General features: G+C 35.1%; 1 protein-coding gene across 10 annotated transcripts in view; it reads right to left on the reverse strand.

The window, feature by feature from the left end:
- Positions 1-24,409, reverse strand: part of LOC111043752 (fibrous sheath CABYR-binding protein) — a 157,246-nt gene that overhangs the window by 66,341 nt on the left and 66,496 nt on the right. For 3 of the 10 annotated variants that reach the window (XM_039428082.1, XM_039428081.1, XM_039428084.1), the window contains 2 exons: positions 19,466-19,529; positions 6,941-6,993 (listed from right to left, as the gene is read on the reverse strand). The exons of 2 other annotated variants lie outside the window; for them this stretch is intronic. The gene's annotated coding sequence lies outside the window, so the exon portion shown is untranslated. Of the gene's footprint in view, positions 1-6,940; positions 6,994-9,755; positions 10,067-19,465; positions 19,530-24,409 lie in introns of those variants that run through there. 5 more of the 10 variants (XM_039428088.1, XM_039428079.1, XM_039428080.1 and 2 more) reach the window with 3 other exon arrangements.

Here is a 24,409-nt window from a genome sequence, read left to right on the forward strand (position 1 = left end):
GAGATCTTGTGCGACCGGACACCCCAAAATTTCAAAATTTTATGAAATAGTTGGGGAAATGCATTCAAATTAATATAATAGGATATCCTCTCGAACTAGAGCAGGACGAGATCATAGAAGCAGGTCAAGGTCATGCCATGTGATGAGATGGCCCAAAGCCCCAGAGACCGGAACGAGCACAAAAAAAGACGACACAATGACATTGACACGCCCTAAAAAAACCTGCCCTTCAATGCTCAGGTGAATAATGCATAGCTGTGCGCTCAAATTAATTAAAATAGAGACTGAATTATATTCATTGTTACAATAATTCAAGGGATGGATCGTCATTAAGAATATAGTAGTGTTTAAATTAATTAAATTGCAGAGACTGGATGATAATTTCAATATAACAATGGGTAATAGTAAAGGAATCACAAAATAGCAAGAATACACCATATCCATACGACATCAATGGATGAGGAACAATAATTAAATGAGATATGAATGTATTTTCTTGAAACAAACGTCAGATGTTATCTAGAAATACTTTTTTTAAATTATGATTACTAAACCTTGTTTTGTTATGTATGTTTTAAACCATGTATTTTCAAGATAATAACTGAGCTGGTCACAATAACTGATACCTTTACAAAAAAAGAACGTGGGTACAGTTCTCACTTGCTATTACACATAGTTTTGTCTACATACTACCTAATATTGTTTTTCAAGTTTAAAAAATACCAGGGAGCCTCAACTTTATGTGCACCATAATCAATCATAGAAATATTATATGATTTGTTATAATAGATTATAAAGCCGGATGATAATATTATAAATGGATTCAAATCAAATCCATTGATTTATTAATGGTCCAATCAGTAGGTTTCTACTTAGATACAGTACTTGGTTCTAAGTTGAAGCTAAGATTTAGGTAAAGAGAAAAAAGTGATTAGGGCAAGTGGGTGCAGCTGAGCCAAGCGCCAAGCAGTCTAGTAGGAAACTTGTTCGCGCCAATATTAGACAAGGCAGACAGAACAAAAATCAGCATTCTTCTGTAACGACCTTGAGACCTTGGAACACCTTCAGCATTAATCATAGCTCGCCAACTTATCAGCCACTTCTATATTATGCAACAAGGGATTTACAACAAAGAGTTTGGCAAGGATTCAGAATCCTGAATAATTAACCCACAGCTACACAATCTTCCAGCACCACACACACACCTACAAACGTACCAATTTTGCTTTCATTTATGAGTTATAACAAAGAATCATTTTGAAAAGTCCCAATAGCACAAATTCTGATTTTCATTTTGTATCTATTAAAATTTTTATTTAATTTTCTTCAAGCAGTTTTCGGAAAACATATATGTTGAAGAAATCAAGACTTATCAAAGTGTTTAAAAGTCCTACTTTGAAAACACTTCAAACATTGTTCAATATATTGTGAAGAGATCTACTTGAACAAGATATTTGATGCAGATTTGAAGGGCTTTGATGCAATTTGACAAGATCTTTTGACAATGAATTGATGGAGTACGAACGGCTACAATTTCTCACACATCATTTGTTGGAGTGATGTTTTATCAACATCAATAATTATTATTACTAAATACGGGTATTGATTGTCCATTTTTCAAGAAATTGAAAAATATTATTTTCATCAGTGGAAAAACGATTTTCCAAAGATCGTCTAGTGTAGGCTTCTGTCGCTACTAGTATCTTTTTGATCAATTATTCAAGATTAAAAAATCTATCAATTTGTTTGATCAATTATTCAAATAAATCAAATGCTTCTAGTTTACACTGGAAATGATCCCGATTCCACACAGACCTACTCCACGGTGCACCACATCTTGGATAGTTGGTTTAGATAATATATTCTTCGTCTTTTATTCACCACTTGTGTTGGGGCTTTGGATGTGTAGATAGCAGCATGCAAGTCGATTGTGTGTGGAAACTTGTGCATTGCATGTCCTAGGCTAATGCCGTTCCTCTTGGCTCGTTGCAGAGAACAGCTCAGCATGACATCTCGCCAGGAGAAGGATGGATGCAGGTTGGATGAGGGTAAAGAGAGGTAAGAAAAAGGGGAGGGGGGGAGGGTCGGAAGGTGTACAGACGTGGCATGAAACACGCCATCAGCCAAATAAAACAAGAGGCGTGTGAATGTAAGCCCAAGAGCCTCTGTTTATCTTGCACGATGTAGGTTGCTTGGATAAGCATGCAATTACAGGCCCATCAATATTGTTAATTTTATTGTAAACTGTTCAAGACACAATGCAAACTCGGTTTGCGCAATACATTTTATTACCATATTAAGATGTAATGGAATTACAACATGTGTAAGAAATTACAATGGAGTTCAGTAACATGAACTTGAAAGTAACGAAAGATAGAACCTTTTGAAGAACTTTCACCTCTTCATATTTTATTACAAATTTGAATAGTTCTAACAAACATTCATATGGGAATGAGCAATAAGAAAATTGAGGAAGAGAGAAGTTGAAGTATAAGAAAACCTATCTCAAACCGGAGAAAAGGGTATGACATAGATCCCATTGAATTATAATTTCGCGTAAATACAGAGTTATAAAAGGAAAAATATAATGGGAAGAATTACTTTGAACAAAACACGTTTTGTTTCAAACATAGCTGGGAACATTATATCTCCCGAGGATAATAGCAGACAACTAAGAGGCAAAATACATGTATGTCTGCTTGTATGCATGTATATTATTTAAATTATTGAAGGGAATAATAACAGGTTGTCTAGTGTTAATGATGAGTCCCATCGGGCCAGTGAAGGTCACTTGCCTTCAAAAAACGAATAAATGAAAAAACTAGGAGCGAAAATTGGTTGGTTCGTTTTAGTAGCTTTAATCAAACGAGAGATACTGGACAACTGGGACGCTTATTTCAACAAGGAATATCAACCGCCACAACAGTGAAAATAATTTCATGCTATCATTATAAACTTTGAAAATGCAGTACAAGTACTGAAGTTTTTTGAAGGCATCAACACATAGCATATTTTCAACCATTATCGATTATCCACGTTTAAACTTGAAAATGGCCAAAGGCCGAAACTAGTTGTTTGATTTTTTTAAATAAAAGGGTACTTCATGTTTTCGATAATTTTTAATAAAGTAGCCCATGTTAATCCACATTGTATTTCAATAAAAAACTCCCCTAAAGCTTAGATAACTGAATTTAAATTCTAGTGGAAATTGAATTTATCAGAAACCATTAATGATGTATTCTACTAAAATTCTATGTCACCAGTGGTGATTATTGATGTGAGAGATCAATGACAATGAAAGCTATAAAAAGAATCACAAATAAGTTCTAAGAAAAAATGTAAGATCTCTTGAAAGGAAATTAGAGCGTAAAAACTGAGATTAGATTATGTTAATCTTTAATGGGAAAACCGACATAAAACCAATATAGCCTCTCATAAAAAATATTCTGATGACCATTCAAAAGAGTTTGTGTCATTGACTACTGGATAAATTCAATTACAGTGAATCGATAAAGATGAAGTCAAAAATGAACTCAAAATTCAACTAACTTATTCGTTAGCCTAATAAAGAATTTTTTAATTTCATAACTTCATGAAAAACTTGGTGTTAGGAAACTTTTGCCAAAAATCATCCTAATCTACAAAGATGGATGGGATGAGAATTGAACATCAGAATAATATGGTCATAGAAATGTAATCACAATAGAACCATACCACTCTTTTGAGACAAAACTCTTGATTAACCTAATATTAAGACTTTTGTCTTGATTAATAGTCTGAAATGTTTTGAAAATTTAATACCATAATCGACAAAACATGGCCTTCACCTAACAATTTTACATTTATGATGCATTATTAACAATGGAAAATAAAATTGTAACACTAATTGCTGAGGCCATATTTATACCAAGAAAATGGTCAGTGATGATGTTTTTCAAGAATTTTCTTAGCCAAGCACCCTTTCGGAACCAAGAGGTGATAGGCTTAAAACTTCATTGAAAAATCGTTTATAAAGAGGCCATATTTATAGCAAGAAAATGGCCAGTGATGATGTTTTTCAAGAATTTTCTTAGCCAAGCACCCTTTCGGAACCAAGAGGTGATAGGCTTAAAACTTCATTGAAAAATCGTTTATAAAGATAGCCCCAAGTCTCATGAAATTGAACAAAATTTTGAGGCGTTTTCACATAGACCTCTAATTATCTTCATATCTTCTCACCCATCGATCAACAAAACTACCTATTCTACAAATCTAACTATCAATCTATCAATGTACCAATTGATGTTCAGTTCAGGGGTTCACCATCAAGAATAGCAAAATCAAAGTCATCTAAGTCTCGAATCTGAAGTTCAGATTGATTGAGCATTCCTACGTTAAATGTTAAGAGGAGCTTACAACTGAATTGCTTCCCTTTTGAAACGACAGCGTAGTTTCAAATTACAAGCACAACAAACAAATTATTTTTGTTTGCTAATAGATGGAAACGGGAGAGATAGGATAGGATAGGAACAGCACTCAATAGAGTTGAGCGTGTGAAAATGAAAGGAGAGCACCAACGGACGGCACCTATGCCGACAATTTTGTTAAGTAGAAGAGAATGGCAAAAAGGACAACTGGCATCTGCCGAACAACCAAGACGAAAAAGGAACAATGGATCAATTGAGCAAGACAATAAGCTTCAAGACGTCTGTCTGATTGCACACCATTGTCGTCCGCTGAGCTCTTTGCATCACTCACTTATTGTGTTCCAACAATAAAATTTGCAACAGTGTGACTGTACTTGTGAAGTTGAGACAAATTAAGTGTGGCATTTCGTTTCAAAGTGAATGGAACTTTTTTGAAGCTGAAACATTATTCTGCACACCTTCAACAGACAAGTATGCATTAGTTCAGAATGTGTACAATCCCAGAGCCGGAACGTGGCAATTATTTTAGAGTAGAAAAGTTGAATCACATATTATAGTGTTACAACCATTAAAAGATTGTAAATATTCGACAAAAATAAGAATTGTGTGAGAGGAATTACCTGCACAATTCTCAAACAGATTTTCAAGTGTTATACTCAAACGCCACATTGTTCCTTATACTCTAAGAACATGACAAATTATGCAACGTTTTTGGAAATTAGACATTTCACCCGTGCCAAAATAGTAAGCACTGGCACGAACATTACATTCTAGAATACAAGTCAAGCACTACAACATCTATCGTAAACATGGCTGCGAAACATAGCTCAAACAATTTTCAACTGAGTGGAAAAGTTTTCTGCCGGAGGGTGCCACTTGTGTGCAATGTGACATGCAAATTTATGGTTGCAACTCGTTTAGTGTGGCATTGTAATAGAATGGGCTGAAATGGAAGACAAGGTTTTACTAATTCTGGGCTTTTGCAGATGTGAGAAAATTCTGAAATCTCAAGAAACAATATGAAAAGCAAATTTTCTCATTTAAACAATCTAGAATATATGATGTACTTTATATACTAGAAGGAAATGTTTTATTGAAATGTTGGTCATATCTTCTACTACAAACTATTATATAGTATGTGAATTCATATAAAGAACATTACTTTCAACGTTCCAAAATAAAAGGTAAATTGGAATAAGTTTCTTTTGGCTCTTCGTTGTGAAGGTTACTTATTTCAGAGACACGACATTTTAATAGCGATTAAGATGAATGTTATGAATTATTATTAGTTTATAGCACTGAATCATCATTGAATAGCCTAATGCAACTATTGAATAACACAAATATGAAGCTGTGAATAGACACAAATCAAAGGTTGAACAAATGAAATTGTCCAACTTCATCATGAGTTCACTATTCAGAGCCTGATAAGACCATATTGACTGATGGACTGATGAGCAAAAAATTATTCTTGTATTGATAAGAAAAGGAATTGATGAGAGTGATAATTTATCAGATGAAATTGAACAGGAAATTCCAACACACAACATGATTATTCTCTAGGGAATTTCATGAATTCCGAAAAAGCAAGCAAATCACATTAGACAGACCAACATTGATTTTAATGAAAAAGCAACAATATTAGTCGCTGGGGATTCATATAGCGGTAGTGCCGGATGGTTTGTATGCTACTAGTGTGTTGTAATATGAGAGATATGAAACAGAAAGGAGTGGTCAGTTGAAGAGGAAGAGAAGGATTCCGAGCCAGTCTGGTCTTTGGGGAAATCATAGCGCAATCGCTGAAAACCCTCATATTATTGAAATGTATGGCAAATATCATCCATACTCCCACTTTTGTCAATTTGGGGTGAGATTTACATTCTCAACGGTTTACAGCTTAAACAGCTGTGGTTGCAGCACGCCGCATATTGGTTCACTTTGCTTCAGTTTATTCTCCTCCTCAATATAAGAGCGTATAAGAAGAACATTCAAAATTCCCTAGTAATAATATGCATGATAGCAGATCATAATAAACAGAGCCCTGAATAACATTGATTCATGTTGGCCACAAAAGCGCTCAACATAATTTGATTCCACATCATGACACATACTTGTTATAATCATAAGATCAATAAATGCACAAGATTTGTTCTGAATAATTATAAACGACCAAAAAATCCCATATATATATATATATATATATATATATATATATATATATTGAAGGTCACTACTAACTGATGAGTATACAGTGTACAATTAATTTCTGAACAATGAATGTGATTAACTATTTAGTAGTGAAAGTCAACTTTTTATGTAGTAGTGAATGTGATATTGTGTAATAAATTATCCATATTATAAATTACAATAACATTAAATTTTAGAATATTACTCATCCATCATTGACAACAATGATGCCATTCAAAAATATTAGTCATCGGCTTAGAAATTATCCTAAAATGGATATTGAAACTTGACAGCATCCTTGATAAGAAGAATTTTTAGAATTCGCTTCAGAAAATGAAGTACTGTACCTTGAGATCAGCAAACTATTAATTTCACTAATCCTCTAGGGTATCACACGAACCTGAAACAGAAAAATTAAGATTATTATTAAGAAAAAACTGAGCGCCTAGGCATAGAGTTATTTGTACGCATAAAGCGTAAGTGCAACTATCATTAAATTTGTATTCTATTAAATTCCTTCATTGATATCTGAATTCTGAATTTCTTCATTGATATTCTGAAGTTTTTCCCTGCCAGTGAGATGATAAAGGAACTCAAATGAACATCACGGAATGCCTACTCACTTTCAAGCACAAGCTATTAAAGCTCCAAACCCGATATTGTACAGTAAAACAAAGACATGATAGATTAGAAAAAAGCTTCGCCCGCATAACGAATAAACGCGACCTTAACCTTCACCTCTCAGTGAAAGCGAAATTGTCTGGCAGCTGGAGACCACTTCGAGATACTTGCTTTTCCTTATGCTGTTCTAATATTACTCCATAAACGTACCAACAGTACCTTGCCTTATGTAATAGCTTATGAATTTAAATGGATACCCAGTATCAAACCGCAGCTAACTACCAGTAAAGTGCTTGATTGAACCTTCCTATCTCGATAATGGTTTGAGCTACTGCTTATCAAATACGCCAACCAGTTTAGCACTATGATAATTGCCTTGCAGCAACCGTTTGGAGCTGGTTTCTAACATGATTTATAAATAGCATGCAATTTACAAGCATGATAAATTCGCTTATAAAACGGTATCAACAGGCAAATCTCTCTAATATGCTGTATGACTCATTGCTGGACTGAACTATGGCAAATAAGTACAACTGCCCGAGTAGTCAAGTCTGAGTTTTTCAATCAACATACACAAAATTTACATCAGTATTGAAAGATTTTCCTCTCATAATTTCTTTCCTCAACAAAGACAAACTAGTGTTCTAATTGAAGAGAATTGAAATGTTGTCAATATTCACTCGACAAACTTTATTTAATTGTTCTAGAATAATATAGAATTAATTCAGTTTTTCGGTTTGTACTGAAAAATGCCATCTACATCCACTGAATACTCAAGCAGATTAGGACATGAAAATGATATAAAATTATGGAACTGTAGACATTTAAAAGCAAAATTACAGGATCAAAGACAATGTGATCTGTATATGATTTATATCGCGCTCTTCAAACAAGTTTTGCTTTCAGTGCAGCAATTTCCTTTTTAATCACATGTTTCCTTTCTTATCAACTGCTTCGTCTTCCTCTCAATATCCGCTATCCTTCACGCAATGATGAGCATAGCGTTGCAGTTGGTTGCTTGCTTTTGCTCAAAGTCTCTCACACGTCTTCTTAAAATAAACACAATTAGTTTTATCGACCGAAACATAGTTGTTCTTTTAAACAGGCGTTGGTTCAATGTGTCAATATACTAATTATTATGGAAAACTGGATGATTATTCATCCAGTAGAGAGAATTCGCATAACAGAGAAAGTATTCTCCCATTCTGAATCATTGTACAAAAGCAATAATAGATTAATGATTATCAACTTGAAAGGAAAAACAAAGAAAATTTCAAATGAGTGTGAAGAGGAATTCGTACGAGATTGAGTTGCTTTCTGGAAGTCAAAAATGTAAGTTGAATGTATTTATTATATTGCATTACGGCCACTTTCCAACTATATATATAGCTGTACCACACTACTCTTCTATAGCAGAATCTGTTGTGAAAGTGGGAGATTTCTGCTTTAGATACAGTATATTGATCGACAAAGTAAGAAGAGCGTAAGTGTAAGTAGATAGAGCATATATAAAAATGGTGAATCTGAAAAAATAAATTAGTTTCACTAATAGTATCATAGTGAAGTGCAAGCTTAATTCCAATAACGAACATAATCCAATAAGATTGAATTGAATCCACAAGCAAAGAAAATTCTAAAATGTTTTGTGATGAACAAGTTTTTGATGGAAGTCTACCGTCTGCTACAAAACATTCTTAGCCCCTCCCCTTTTTGGTGCAGAAGAGTTATTTACCGAAATGATCCCCTAAAACGGCTCAGACAGATTTCTCTCATTTCCCCAACTCCTATACCTCTCGTTCTGGATATTTCCCCTGTTCCGCTTTTGAGAGACCGTTAAAAGAAGATTCATTGCATTCTGCAATGAACCGTTGAAACTGCACTGCACTGCACTGCAGTCGGCTTTAGCATGCAATAAAAGCCGAGCTCATAATGTAGGCCTAACTCACTTCTCACTGCTCGTTCTGTGTATTGTGGACCGCCGCCCTCTGCTCTGCTCTGTCATTAAAATACCGTTAGCCTGGGTTGCCCAGGTGATCAGATCTGAACAAGACCAAAAACTTGTTCAATAACCATATCAGTGTTACCACAACAAAAATTTTCCGTTTTCAATTACCTTGGGTCGTCTTCAGTAAACAGCTCTTCAATACTCACTTGTTACAGTTTAGAACAGTAATAGAGAAAAATGGTTGAAACCTTATTTCAGCTGCCTTCTCACTACGTTCTCCTGAATTGGATCTCAAATTCATTTTGAGTCGACTTCACAATCATGACTGCTATTACTGTATTTGAAATTGCTGAATTGATAAGCTAAATAACTACAGAGCTGGCTGTTTTTATACCACTAGTGTAAATATTGGAAGCACTTGTTCCTCTACAATAATTATTTACAATTCAAATAAGTTTGATAAATAACAATAATTTTTGACAGATTTTCCTGGGACAATGATGTGCTCTTATCAATCAGATGTATATTATATTATCACTTGATAATAGTTTATAAATCAAAAATAATTTCAAAATTTTGAAATTGAATAGACTTACCGGGAAAATCAAATCCAACAAATTTATTCCAAAAATTATATTGCACTATTCAGAACAAAATACGTAATTCTAATCACAGTTGCACTTCTAATGTAACAAGGAAAATGTAGCATTCAATCACTGGCGCAGTCGACTCGCACAATTTATTGTCAATGCCTCGACCGATTTTATGAGACTGAAAGCCAATTCACATATACAAAGGCACGAGCAAACTGATAACGGAGTTAGCTTCAACAGAGAGGGGGGAGGGGGTCGTTTGGCGTTAGTCATTCGTCCAGTGAGTGTGTGTCAGCTGTCACAGTCAATACACAGAGAAAGGACAGGCCAGTTTTGTTTACGATCTTTGAAAAATCGTCATCATGGCCGATGATTACTCAGCATCTTATTGCGTAATTAAACAATTGGTTCGACCAACTATTTAGAATGAAAGTCATAAATTTCAGTTCCAGATCAGTTGATTTAAAATTCTTATCAATTGACAAAACTATTTCGGTATAAGCAAAAAATCGTAGAATAAAAACTGCGTTCTAGAGAATTCTACGATAGATTTTCTACTAAAAATAGTCATCTTTCTAAAAAACCTGAGACGAATAAATTCTTAAGGGCCCCATACACTGGGGAACTTGGATCGGCCAACTTGGTTCGGGGAACCAAGTTCGTGTAGGATTTGCCCACACACTGTAGTGAGGAGAGCGAACAACCGTTCGTTAGTTCAGTGTCTTTCGGGGTCTAGAGATGAGTATTTCAAAGTTTGCAGCTGTTGTGGGAAGAAAATATATTGAATATAATATATAGATAGAATATATCGCCCTGGCGGACGAACCGAATAAAGTTTTTAATCCAGATTGAAGACCAAGTTCGGCACGAATTTGGTTCGCGTATCGCCAATTTTCCACATACACTGGGGAACTTGGTTCGCAAGAGCCAAGTTCGCCGATCCAAGTTCCCTAGTGTAGTGGGCCCTTCAATTGTATGTTTGTCAATTGAAAAACCAATACATGTTCACTAATTTTGAATATCATATCCATTATTGACAAAATATAGATTACAATAATGATCAAACACATTTTTTACTATAAAAAATATGTTTCGATAACTAATAACTGAAGTTGACAGATACAAATTCCACTCTCCTAAAAAATAATTATTCTTAGTTACATAAAATTCACTATATCTTGTTTTTTGATGACCAAGCAAACATAAATCTAGACAGGAATGTTTTCCAATTTGTATAGTGATTTCCTTTTTTCATCCAGGTGGTGAAGTGATTAACCAACCAATCAACCTCAAGTTAAATCATTCAGGAAATTTCATTTTTCCAAGTTATATCTCAGATTTCAGTGCACGAATCACGGACTATAATCTATTTTTATAATTAGTGCATTGATAATTAATGCTATTTGATTCCCATGTCATTACATTCTACAATTTTCAATAAATTTTTCGTAACACAAAATCTTTTTTATTCATATATATATAAGGTTGAGTTTTGAATCAAGACATTAAAACCTATACCAATAGCATTCCTATTTTAACAGACACTAGAAAACATTACACACAAATCGGAAGCATATTTCCGTTTTGACTCGGCAAATGATTCACCGATTATGAGAACAATGAGCGATTCCGCTCGCGCGACCAATGAGATGGATGCTACAAGAAAGGAGAATGACCGTGGGCTGATTGGACGGTAATATTCGCTTTTAATCAAACAACACGTGCATTGTACAACAATGAAGAGGACAAGTTTGAATTGGAAAATCGATTTAAATTCCTGAACCAACAAGTACTGAAATGACGACGAGAGGATACAGCGCCAGCAGCTCTTTTTGGAATGCAAGGCCGTTCTAGTTCTAGCTAATAGACTCGTCATCGGCTACAACAGAAAGACTGGTGGAAATAATATACATCCTTATTTATAAGGAAATAGTCATCACATTCTTGTAGTTATTGTAATGAATTATTATGGGAAGGGCGCCCAAGAATTTCAATTGCAGCAGATACAGCAGCCAACGTCGAATTCAATCCCACTCGATATGACAAGATTTATTACAAAGAAAAATCCGTATTCATGTACGGTACTATTATTTGAATCATAGCAGAATAGGATCATAACTTTCCTGGAATGGTAAAATTCATAAAATTGAAATATTATGGACTGAAATAATGATTGATAATGTCACTGATTCACTGGATGATAGTAGTCTAAACCCTCGATAACTTCACAGTGAATTTAATTTATTATTTCAAAGACCTAAACATAATAACCGACATTATGTAATTTATGAGTATTATATAGTTTACTATATAATTTTTTCCATATCCAAATCGATATTCCAATATGGATCATACCTAAAATAGTATTCAGTAGTTACTTTACTCCTCACTATGAATAGACTCGATGAGGTTCTTTCTCAATAATTGGGTATGGTACTCCATAATATCTACGAATGAGATAAAATCACTGAAGGTCTGGTATTGATTATTAAATTGAATATTCAAATCATATTACGTAATGAAACAGTCAAAATTCCTTTTAATCACACTTGAATATGAATCTCGCAAATTACAGAAAGGTAAGTAATCACTCAACCAGAGTATTGTTGATAGGATGCCAGAGATTGTATAGCTATTACAGAGAAGCGGAAACGCAAGAAGAGGAAGGTGGAAGGGGGGCGCCAACGCGTGAGGGAGTCTGCTCTGGTAAATACAAGGCAACAAGCAATTGCAATTAGCCTCACTACAACCGGCAATTCGCACAGTCTCGAATAAAGGCGGGAAAGCGGCAGAGGCCACTTCAGACCCAAACTAACACCAATGAAAATCCACTAACGCCAGTTTAAAATGTTTCGCAATTGTGAGGGAGAGGAAAGTGAAGTGTGAGTGCACCTCAGTGAGTACTTTGTATTTCTTCGTGACGCTATTATTTGCTTCAGAATGTACACAACCAAGTTCTATTGTTTCCTCACTCACTACTTTTCAGATCCTACAGCTTCAACAAAGATGCTGAGTGCTTTTGTATTTTACAAAACCCGGACTTTCAATTCAAAACTGACGGAAGCCTCAAGTGTTCAAGTAGAATCATGAGAGTGAATCAAGCAATAACAATTATCAAATTTCGTAGAACAATCAGAAATCGAGATAAAGTTTGTTGAAGGATTTCAGAAGCGCGTGCATGCTAAAAAACTAACTAAACATCAAATTAATTACCAGTGTCCTAAACACTCTGTGACCCAATGACACTATAAAAATCGATGAGATATTCTAAACATTTAGCTCACTTACTCTCCAGCTCTTTACAGCTATCAATCAATACCATGTACTTGAAGTGAGTTATTGTGGTGGATTGATCAAGTTCATAGAGACACTGTACCATAGCCATTAATCTACTTTGTCTGATAAAATCATATGTTTCTTTCAAATAATAAAAACAAACTCCACTATCGATATAAATTTTTGGGATAAAAGAGAAAGTAGAAAATGAAAACATTTTAGTACTTATTACCGGGAGATCAGGGAATGGATAAAGATAAAATCGAGTAAACCCAAAAATCAATCATCAAAATCTCATCATTTTTTGTATTACCTACCATAGAAAAAATGTATCTAATAGATTCAGATTGAATACACACTTGTATCCAATGTCATTTCCCACAAGCCTTTCTAGGATTCAAATAATCATCATACTCAGGAAAAGAACCACACAGGTTCCTATCAAACAAAATATAACCTGATATTTTAATTTTCTCCTCTGCTTCAATAAATATTATCAATTATAGCCTTACATCTTAAGAATCAACAAATTTAGACAAGGAAAAGGTATGCGAATTTTTCAGCTTCTAACACCATCCACTACTCACTATCTTTAAACGCCAACAGCCGCTCAGCTGTTTAACTAGGTCAAATAAAACGTGATGAACTGTCAACTGGTTTCACTTTCTTTGTCAACTGTGAATATCACCATTTGTGTTCAATTGCATTGTGGTAATGAGGCATAATAGTGACAGACTGTAGGCCTACTGTAGGCCTCCACTCTGAGGAGCCCTTCGATTTGCTCCTACATGACAAGAGCCTTGTCTTCCCATCTTGAGACTGCCACTACTTACAATGAATTATTCAGGTGCTTACACTATCAACAAACGTACAACAACAAACCTTCTGTGATGTAGGAAAAATAGGAAAGAATTGAGAAGACGCCAACCTTGCTGATAGCATCGTCAACAGACAACCTAGAAAACTTCCGTTCCAGAAACGATAGTACTCTATTGAATTATTCATTTTATTAAAGGTATCAATTACCAAGATATATTAAAGTATACATCAAAATCTCATAGTAGATAAAATCTGAAGGAAGATTCACACAGTGGCGTGGTTGGACGGTTTTGATGATTGCTTATAAAGTTGGCAATATTATGAAATTAGTCTCATAAAAATGACTTTAAACAACTCGATTAAAATCATGAGGTTTTCAAGTAAGAAGCAATATGAGATGTAAAGACTTGAGAAAATGAATGGAAAGAATGAAAAAATTCAGAAAAAAGAATTTGAAAATTTATAAGATTGGCAGAGTATTTTTTAAAAGCCTTTCAAATTGAATGTGGAGCTGTAAGGTTGAGCATTGCTATTGAAACACTTGGATTGATTGAGAGAGTGATGATAGTGGGTAGATAATTAACTTCTATTACCATTAGCAATGATTTGAGAAAATCTCCTATGTAGTTTGATACAGACTGCTCAATCTAGTGGCAAATTCCACAATTTGCTAGATACCGATAGTCAGTCAGGATTGCTGACCATGAAATTATGCATCAATAAAAATTCTGCACTAATAAGGGAGCAAGTATGATTGGAGATAATTGAGATAGGATAATTAATTTTCTTACTAGTTATCACCTGTATAGAACAGTAGTGATTCACGTTATCACACCTAGTAACCTGGCTTGTTAACAAGAATGACTCAGCCCACAAGTGATCAACATCATTTAAAAAATACTCAACTCATCATTTTTGAAAATTAACAAGTTTTTTTAGTACACGAAAAAAATGCTGATGTGATGCTAATTCTGATGACAGAAAGTGTCATCGAATTTGCAGTTTAGTCACACCTCCCCCCTTTTACACTGATTTCTTCTTTGTATTAGATGAAAGATTCACTACCAAGGAGTTATTCACTACCAAAGACATTCAATCATAAAATTAACTAACAAATCACTTAATCCTATTTCATCGTTGACAAACTGCAAAAATAATGACTTTTTCTAGTGAAAATAAGCCGCCCAGGATGGCCTGAACGACAGGCGTTGCACCCTTCACTCTCCTGGCGCTAGCTGGTCGTGAGTTTGAATCTCGCTGGCAATCATGGACGTTTGCGGTTTGATCATCTCATCAAATCACCCTCGTACTTTCCAGTTTCCAAGCACAGCAAGAAGATCATGTGAACATCATTCGCAATTACACAGAATAGTTCTGAATAACTCAATCTTCAACAAGAGACAGTTTGAGTGAGAAAAAATTCTCCAAGAACGAAGCTCGACCCTGAAAAACAGAATGCTTCATAGGATAACCTTGAGACGGATGAATAGTTAATTCAATTTGAAAATGAATCAGTTCCAAGAATTGGACAAATACAAGCTAGAGGAGTCATGATATGAGAGATTCCACATTGCACTCAGCCAAATAGTTTGCCAATAACTGCAACGTTGATTGCAGACATTTTTAACGAGAGACGAATCAAAGAACAAAAAGTTGAAGTCGAGAAGATAGTGAATGAAAAAATGGCAAATGTGCGAGGAATTGAATGTGGTAGAAGAAAGAGAAAACAGATAAGAGATAAGTAATTTATTTGCGACCGGCAATAAAAAATAGATATGGCGTCAGTGCCATATATGGCTGCGAAGTTCCAAAACCAGTTCAGCAACATTAACGAATGGAGCCAGGACATAGGATAACTGCCCCTTCCCGGGACTTTTCCCTCCTTGCCAGGACTTAATCCGGGCTTAATTTAGTTCCAACAAGGACGGATGTTTATAGCTGGTGTCGAGACAAGACTAAAAAACGGCGACCGCACAAGAGATAGAGGCACGCGACTTCCTGTACACTTTCCGAACTGATCCATCATTGTTAGCCAACCAACTCCACCACACGTCGTACGTTGAACTTTCGTGTCTTGCAACCAGCCAAATGTCCAAGTCTAAACTCCAGTAACATCAACAATGCAATATGGACTCTGTATTAGTAGGAGTGGAAAGAAAGTTGCCACCAACGGAGCAGCCATAGAGTGCTCAACTTGGTTGTAAACTTAGCGATGCAAATGTAAACTCAAACTGCTTCTAAACTTCATGTAAACTTAACAACAGACAGTTCTCTAGTAACAAGTAGTGGAAATCATCCTCGAACGCAAAACAATGTTTTTGCAATACTCCAACCTAAACACAATTCACTCAAAAGTTGAATGCACTGTGTTCGATATCAAGATATGGAATTATGAACCTGTGTTATAAACAAAACAAGTTTTAAATTGTTTTCTACCATGTTGCAGATTCAAGAAAGGATTGTATTCAATAAGAAAGCATAATTTTTTAATCGCATACTGAACAGCAGAAAATTTCATTAAGCAGAAGTTTCATGGATGTATTAAGTACAGGCCTGATAATACTGGATGATTTTAAATATGTGGGCTTCCATATAGGAAATATTACACAAAAATAAATTATATGAGTAAATTCATAGCCACCTCTAATACAAGGCCACGGCCTACGATATTGCAACGTCGCAGCGTAGGCCTAGAATCTAATTTAATACATGATTGGTGAAAAAGATTTTAAAAAATACCAGCTGATCTTTTTCACCAATCATGTATTAGATTGTAGGCCTACACTGCGATGTTGCAATATCGTAGGCCGCGGCCTTGTATTAGATGTGGCTATGGTAAATTACAATAAATATTATCTAAGCCATCGAAGGACTTACTTTTGAAAATGAAAATGTTGATAGTTTTAATTATCAGACAGGAGTCAGTGGAATAAAATTCTATATTCCCACAAGGGTAAAATTAGTAAGGATTGAACAATGAGATGACAAGTGTTCTAGACAGCTAGAATTTGATAACTATAAATCACACATGATGAACATTTACAAGTTTGCAAGCCAAGCATGCGATACCTGGATAATATTATAAATGCCGAAACCAGCCAAGCGGGGGCTGCGATATTTGCTGTAATAATCAGTAACAGAGTTAATTAATAGTGCAATGGAAGTGCTGAGTAGATGAGAAGGGAGGCTAATTTGACACTAACGAGAGATGAGAGCAGGAAGGCCAATCAGCTTTAATTCTCCACCTCCAACTACTTATTATTAAAATCATAATTTCAGTCGGATTATCCAAGTCAAGAACTGGAATATCTATCTGGAATTTGGTCTATCATTGAAGGAAATTTGTTCAATGTAGTCTGATATAAGCAATTGAAAAATTATGTAAGAGAGTAAGAGAGAACGATTAGTTCAACTTTTCACTGGCAATTGTACGTTTTACTCCACAGATAAGGCTGACAATTGATTAATTCGATTTATATTCACCATTGATGAAAAATATGGAAAACAGATAACATTCTGCGATCAAGATGTGTTAGATAATGTGAACTATTGTATGAATAAAGTGTCAAAACGTAACACTGTCGTACAATTAACATGAATCAAGTTCATTTAATTTGGCAAAAACAGCAATAAATTAGCAGTTGCCTTGACCGCACTGTTAGTCCAAGTTCAATGCCACTTTCCAAATGCGGCCAGAGGCAATTCACTAAATTGATGTTATCTCAGCCTATCCACTGGAAACTGGATTGATATGACTAGGCGCTGACATTAACCGTGATAGACGATCGAGGATATCAACAGGTCAGCCACAGAGAGCTGAAATTGATGAAGAACAACGACATTTCAAGAGAGTATGACTCTTTACTTTGTATGTATGACTGTATGGAAACACTTCACTCACATGGGCTACTTTCTAATAAATTAATAAAAAAATGAAAATCTTGAAGTACCCTTTATTTAAAAAAAAAACTTTAAAATAGTTTAACAACTAGTTGAACTATTTCAAAGTTTTTTTTTAAAAATAAAGGGTAATTCAAGATTTTCTTTTTTTTTATTAATTGACTGTATGGAAGTATAACTCTGCAAAGTACAACTTTTTAGAATGCTTCAGAAAAGTAAATTTTTTATTCAAACTAAGTGAGGTGTGGGTTTTCTAAGGATTGATTCAAAATGTGAGTTGGAGTCAATATTTGAAATTATATGAAATTCTGAATAGTTAAAACTCATTGAAGGAAAAGATCAAGCTCAATTGATATGGAAATTTGGAAAGAAGTAGAATTTCAAAACAAAATGAATGTAGCCAAAAAATGTAATAGTACAAAATTATTGTATAAACTGGTACAAACAAGAACTACAGTATTCACTGTGAGAATCGAAACAGATTGACACTCTAATCTGTTTATATTTACACTTTGTATGTAGCATTTTTCCTACGGTATAATAATTTCAAGCTATAAAAAAGCGAATTTCCTACAATAAAGCAACAAACACAGACTACATAACCTGACAAAAAGCAGGACAGGTAGCATAGTGAATGTTCGAAAAACTTTCAATTACCATGAATAATGTATATTATTATCAATGATATAATTGGCAGGGTGTGAGAAACGGCCGGCTTGCAAATTAGGCAGGATGTGAACACTGCATTTTTGTTCTTCGACTGCTACAGTAGATTCTCAACAAGGATCTACTAGCAAAAGTAGACAGTTTGAAGCAAGAAACAGACAAACCCATCTATCCGTTTGTTGCTTATTGAAATTCAGGTGTCGAGGGAGGCGTCTTCCGGTAGCCGTCTGCCGATTACAAAATAAAAACAAAAGCCAACCTCCTCCTGGCCTGACTGACGCCACTGACAAACGCAGCACCAACGCCCAGCGCCCAGGAAGCCATTGGCTCCGGACACTGATACAGTACTGTCCATTCTCAACACAACTCAGACACTCATGGTACAGCTATTGTTTCCAACAAGAATGGTCTCAAATGATCTCCAGTTGGGTATTATAAAAGTACTCCGAAAAATTTGTTGGAATCAAGAATGAATACAAGAATGGTACAGTAGAAATAATTGTCGAGGATTTGTAAGAATAGGAAAATCAAAATATTAGGGGAATCAATACAAATAATTAGGGGAACAAATAATATCAAAGAAGAGATATGACATTTTTTTAGACAAACTTGAAGGAATTATTCTCAGCAAACGGCAATTGGAATTTTTCACCAACTATAGAGCAATATATACTACACTTGTTGAAGCTGAAGGGAAGATAAAACTTTTTTGCTAAATTTGATAACAATTTTTTTCGTAAATGATACATTTTCTAAACAAGTACAATAATTATTATTGTGAGAGATGTTGAGTCTTTGGATGAAAAATTCATTAGAATTCGTCCATTGAAATAGTTCATTTTTCCACTTTCTATTATACAAAGTAATTGAGTTATTTATTTTGTTAGACAATCTGCATAAGATTGAGACTGTGAAAAAACTGAATTCTTCACTAATAGAGGAGAGTAGGACCAGTGCTTCACATACAATAAATATTTGAATATTACCTTAGGTTGTATCAATACTGGGTCGTTATAAGAACCATAAGTAGAAAGCACGTTACAAAGACTTACTATGTTTTTATGAGTGGAGTGTCGGCTAATGACTCAAATTCTGTATGCAAACAAGTGGACGTACCTGGAAAAGAAATAATTCAATTATTTTAAACAGAAGAAAAAATGAGTTTATTGTTCAGTGAATAAAATAAACATGCGAAATAGATTATGATCGTTACACAGTGGTTTGTAGTTCCAATATTCAACAATAACATCAAAAAATTAACAAAAAAGAGTACAGCACAAAGTCAAAAGTAGGCGAAGAGGACAGAGAAGGATGGAGAAGGATGCATGACTGTTCTATTCACTATGCAAGGCTCTTAATTTTGACAATAATATTCAAGTTTAGTGCTTCCAAACCACATCCGTTGCAGCAACGACAACACAACAGATATCGGAGGCCCTAGTACCTAAATCTCGTTGATTTCAATTCAGTTTTACTGCCATTTTACACTCAACTAAACCGGAAATGGTCAACAACGAACTTCCGAGCCGGAAGTGGAGGAGACAAGGAAGAATAGTTTACACTATCATCACAGTGCACCACACACTTCACTTCAACATTCCATGTCCAATTGAATTTATTAATCAAATGATGGTCAATTGAATGAATTAATCTCTTGTTTGACAGCTTCATTCAATGCAGTAAGGTCTTTTCAGGCAGAATTCCTGAGGCCTGTTCCTTAAACAGTAAACGTTCTGTAATATCATAAGTTAAACTTGAATTTTAAAAAACTTTTGAAGTGAAAATGCACTTACTTAATGTATAGTGACGATCGTTTCGACCTGTTGTTGGTCATCATCAGACTGTGGGAATTCACTCAGATGACAAGGCTATGTGTGGTAAGGGATGAAGGTGGTGGAATAGGTTGTGGTGGGGGTTGGGTTGGTGGATATTTAGTGAGGCGGTATTTTTGAACTTTGGACTATTTTGTCAAAGAGTGTGTGGGAAGAGAAATTTATTTGATCATTTAGGAGACTGTTGGGAAACTGTTTTGTGTGGTTGTAGATTTCGTATTGTTCTAATACATTGAGTTTTCTGCTTTTTTGTGAGATATGGAGGATTTCAAGATTGGTGGCGATGTCTGTGTATGTGTGGTTTGTGGATATAATATGGTCAGCAAAGTTTGAGTGGCTATGTGGTTTATTAATGGCTCTGATGTGCTCTTTGTATCTTGTCTGAAAGTCACGTCCAGTCTGTCCAATATACAGTTTACTACAATCATTACATTTCAATTTGTAGATGCCTGGTTGCTCAAATCTCTGTTTGTTTGTTTGATACTTTTGAAAATGTTTTCTCAGTGAATTTGTTGTTTTAAAGGCAATTCTGTATTTGAGTTTTTTAAAAGATGATGCTACTTTCTGTGATTTTTTGTTGTAGTATGTGAGTGTGATGAATTTTTGGTCATTTTCCATATTATTTTTGGTTGATGATTTTGTTCTTATTTTGTGGAGTAGGTTGTCAACTAGAGTTGACTAGTAGTTGTCAACTAAATTCAAGTTTAATTTTAATAGTGAAAAAGTATGGATATACAACAGAGTATCATAAGTTGCTCGCAAATCACTGGACAATATTGAAGTACTCACCGAGACCTAGACCTAGCCTTATTGATCTTCTATAGTGAGATTGAAGTCATTGATATGATAGGACTGCATAGTTGGCAATTTTGCCACCACCTTCTAAAGTAGCAGTTATTCAAGTCATCCCGGTAATTAATTAAGTGTGGATTGTTCTGAATAATCATCAATTGTATCTCATATAATTTTAAATTCATCAAAAAAATGTATATTTTCATAATTCAGATTCAATATTCAGCTAGCTCATTATATTTATTCATAGACCATAGCCTATAAACCATTTAGAGACGGTGCAGAGATAGGAAAGGATAAAGTTACCTGCTTTGTCTACTGGCAGATAAGGATAGCAAGCCAATGTTAATTAGATGATAACGTGAATATCACTATAACTAGGTTCAAGGTGATGTATGAAGAAAATAAAAATTTCATTCCTCATAAAATTAGTTTTGTAAAACATCGAATAATATTAGCCTGAACGATGGGGAATATTTTGCAAGTCAATTGTTGCAGGCCAGACTAGCCTGTTGCTAGCAATAATAAAATGGGAGACTGTGGAGTGTGGCTGACAGGAGTACAGTGTTGAGAGGGTGGGGACGGAAGTACAACTGTCTACTTCTATTGCTGAAAATTCTTATTTACAATAGTAGTACAGCCAGCAGAAGTTGACTACTACAATCAAGTTGGCAAGCCCATTACCGAGCGATACGAGTTCACTTTCGATCGCCAACACAGACAAAGAGACAAGTTTATGCGCTCCAGTCCCAGACATTGCACGACCCTTTCCACAGTCCACACAACCAACTCTTGCAATTTAAGCTCTTTATTTACGGCTCTGTTCAACATGAATGCCCCTGCTGACCTTTCAAAAACTTTCTCGTATGTAGCCAATTCAGTTTAGTTGCAATGGAAATTGAAATAGTTGGATAGGAGTAGTACGATGAGAAGATGAGGGATCAAATATGAGGTGAAGATTGTTGGAAAAGGAGGTAAGATAATACATCAGATTAGATTAATTTTTAATCCAAGCTTATATTGAACAGGTCATTCACTATCTGACTAGTGGCCGAAGAATGTTAGACCACTACTAGATCTACAAGTCGGATGTTTCACCACTCACGTTCCGATTAACTCTCCAACTTCAGTCTCGTCAATGTAAACAAATGCTATTCGGATATTGGACCTTTAGTTGATCCAACTCGTCCGACCAGACTCCCAACATCCATCAACCCCATTCACGGTCCAACTTGTGATTAAACATTCAATGTCAAGTAACAAACTCAATTAGAACGAATTTCATGAAGTAAGGAATTATTCACTAAATTTAAGAATAAATTACTGTAATGACATTGTTTCAGTTTCTACTCATACATTGTATTATTCGACAACAAATTGGTATGAACTACAGATGGTTCTCAAGTCAACAACCCCCGATTGAACAAGTCCCTATGTAGAATTACACTCCCTTGAATTCACTCACACAAAAAATTATATTTCAAAGTAACACCGTAAATAGCCACACAAACTTTTTTCTGAGATTTTGAAGTGTATTGTATTGAATAGAATAGTATACTTCAAAATCGCATCCGCAATGTATTTCAATGTTGCACAATCTGAGTATTGTTCCCCTTCTTGAAAGCCATTCTGACACCTCACCTACATAAAAAGCATAAAATATATGAAACCACATAATATACCTTTCAAGGTGAATGAAAATACTGAAAACCTCCCTAACTTCGCCAGAAACATTATTTACATGAAGCCTACAATTTGGTTGCATGTGAGGGTGAGAGCGTCACTCAAAGTAACTGCACTACATGGACTGCACGGGCGCGCAGTGCAGTGTCCTATGGCCTATGAGGAGCAACCCCAATAGGAGGATGACGATGAGGGGTGGTGGAGGAGTTTCCAGTGGCGTCCGTCTGTCCGAGTGACTCATTCCTGCTGGGGAGGGTGGAAATTACGATTGTCTGTCACGCACCGACCCCAATCCCCATCTATTCCACCACCAGTTCACTCAAACAGGGAAAGCCAAAGCTACGTCCAACTCTGACACTGGCCTCACAATAAAACTCCTTTCACTGCTATCATTCCTCTTTCTTTTCACATAATACGTTGTTTTGTATGCTTCGTCCATGCCACTACCATGTTATCCATTTCCTCTTCCTAATTCAAGATCAATGGTTGTAGAACTTTACTCTACACATTTTATTTTTATTACGGTCAGGTTCAATGATGAGGGTTATTATGATTAAAGTTTTATTGCTGATTTACTGTTTCCTCATCTTCAAAAGTTTTATTGTATTCTCAATGCTGAATTGAGTGAAGCGTAAAAGTTATCATTTCGAATTTATGGAATCATCGAACATAATTTGAACAGAATAACAGTATACTCTTCACTTGAGTGGGTTTACAAGAGTTTGTATTCCAGTTTCTGAACCTTCCAAGTAGTATAATCCATGATAACTGTAAATACTATATCATATATTATAGCAATTTATAAAGCTATCATATTTTTAGTAACCCAATTCTTGAGAAATGGAAATTTTATAACGATGTCACTTTTACTAAAAACTTGAAAATGCAGTGTAAGGCCGGCCGGCAGTATTTGATCATCTTGTGCCATTACAAACTCAAAAGAAAATGCTTACAGATGGAATTTAATAGAGAATGCATTTATTCAAATAATGCTAATTAATATTTATGTGGCTAAACGAAAATTTTTATGTGTGCTATTATCCAGATTACCTACATATCAAGAAATTTCTCAAGACGTAAATTTTCGGAAAGGAGAAATGGAATTTTTAAAATAAATATTTGACTTGTGACTGTATAAATTTCAATGCAGTACGAGAGCTAATGGAAGTTATATTAAGAGGAAATAATGGTATTCCATTTGATTAAGAGGATGACGAAATAATAATGTTCTGATGCTGAGAAATCGCAGCATACTTGGAAATCTGGATGTCTGATGGAAACCACAAGCCACAGAGTATTGCAACTGCAACTGGACCATGAACACTGACGGTAACGGCTCAATAACATTCATTAAAAATGTCAATTCCAATGAGCCCTTCAACAACAGAGCACATGGTCTTTGTAACATGTTTTACCAGAGAACAGTCACGTGTTGGTCACGTTTATTCGTGATCGTCGACTGTGACATGTTCTCGTGGACCAAAGAGAGAAGGGCTGAGAGAAGGAAAAAGACAAAAATGTCACGCCAATGTTCCAAGTCCGACACTCGAATGGCGTACGGTTACACAACCACAATCACTCATCCGTTATTACCTCGCTACGACGGCATTTAATATCAAGAACACGGACTTGAACTTTGCCAATCAGCCTGATCGAACAACAAGAACTTCAACTATTACATTCCCTCTC

The sequence above is a fragment of the Nilaparvata lugens genome, chromosome 5 (genome assembly GCF_014356525.2).
Source record: "Nilaparvata lugens isolate BPH chromosome 5, ASM1435652v1, whole genome shotgun sequence".
Lineage (NCBI taxonomy): Eukaryota > Metazoa > Arthropoda > Insecta > Hemiptera > Delphacidae > Nilaparvata > Nilaparvata lugens.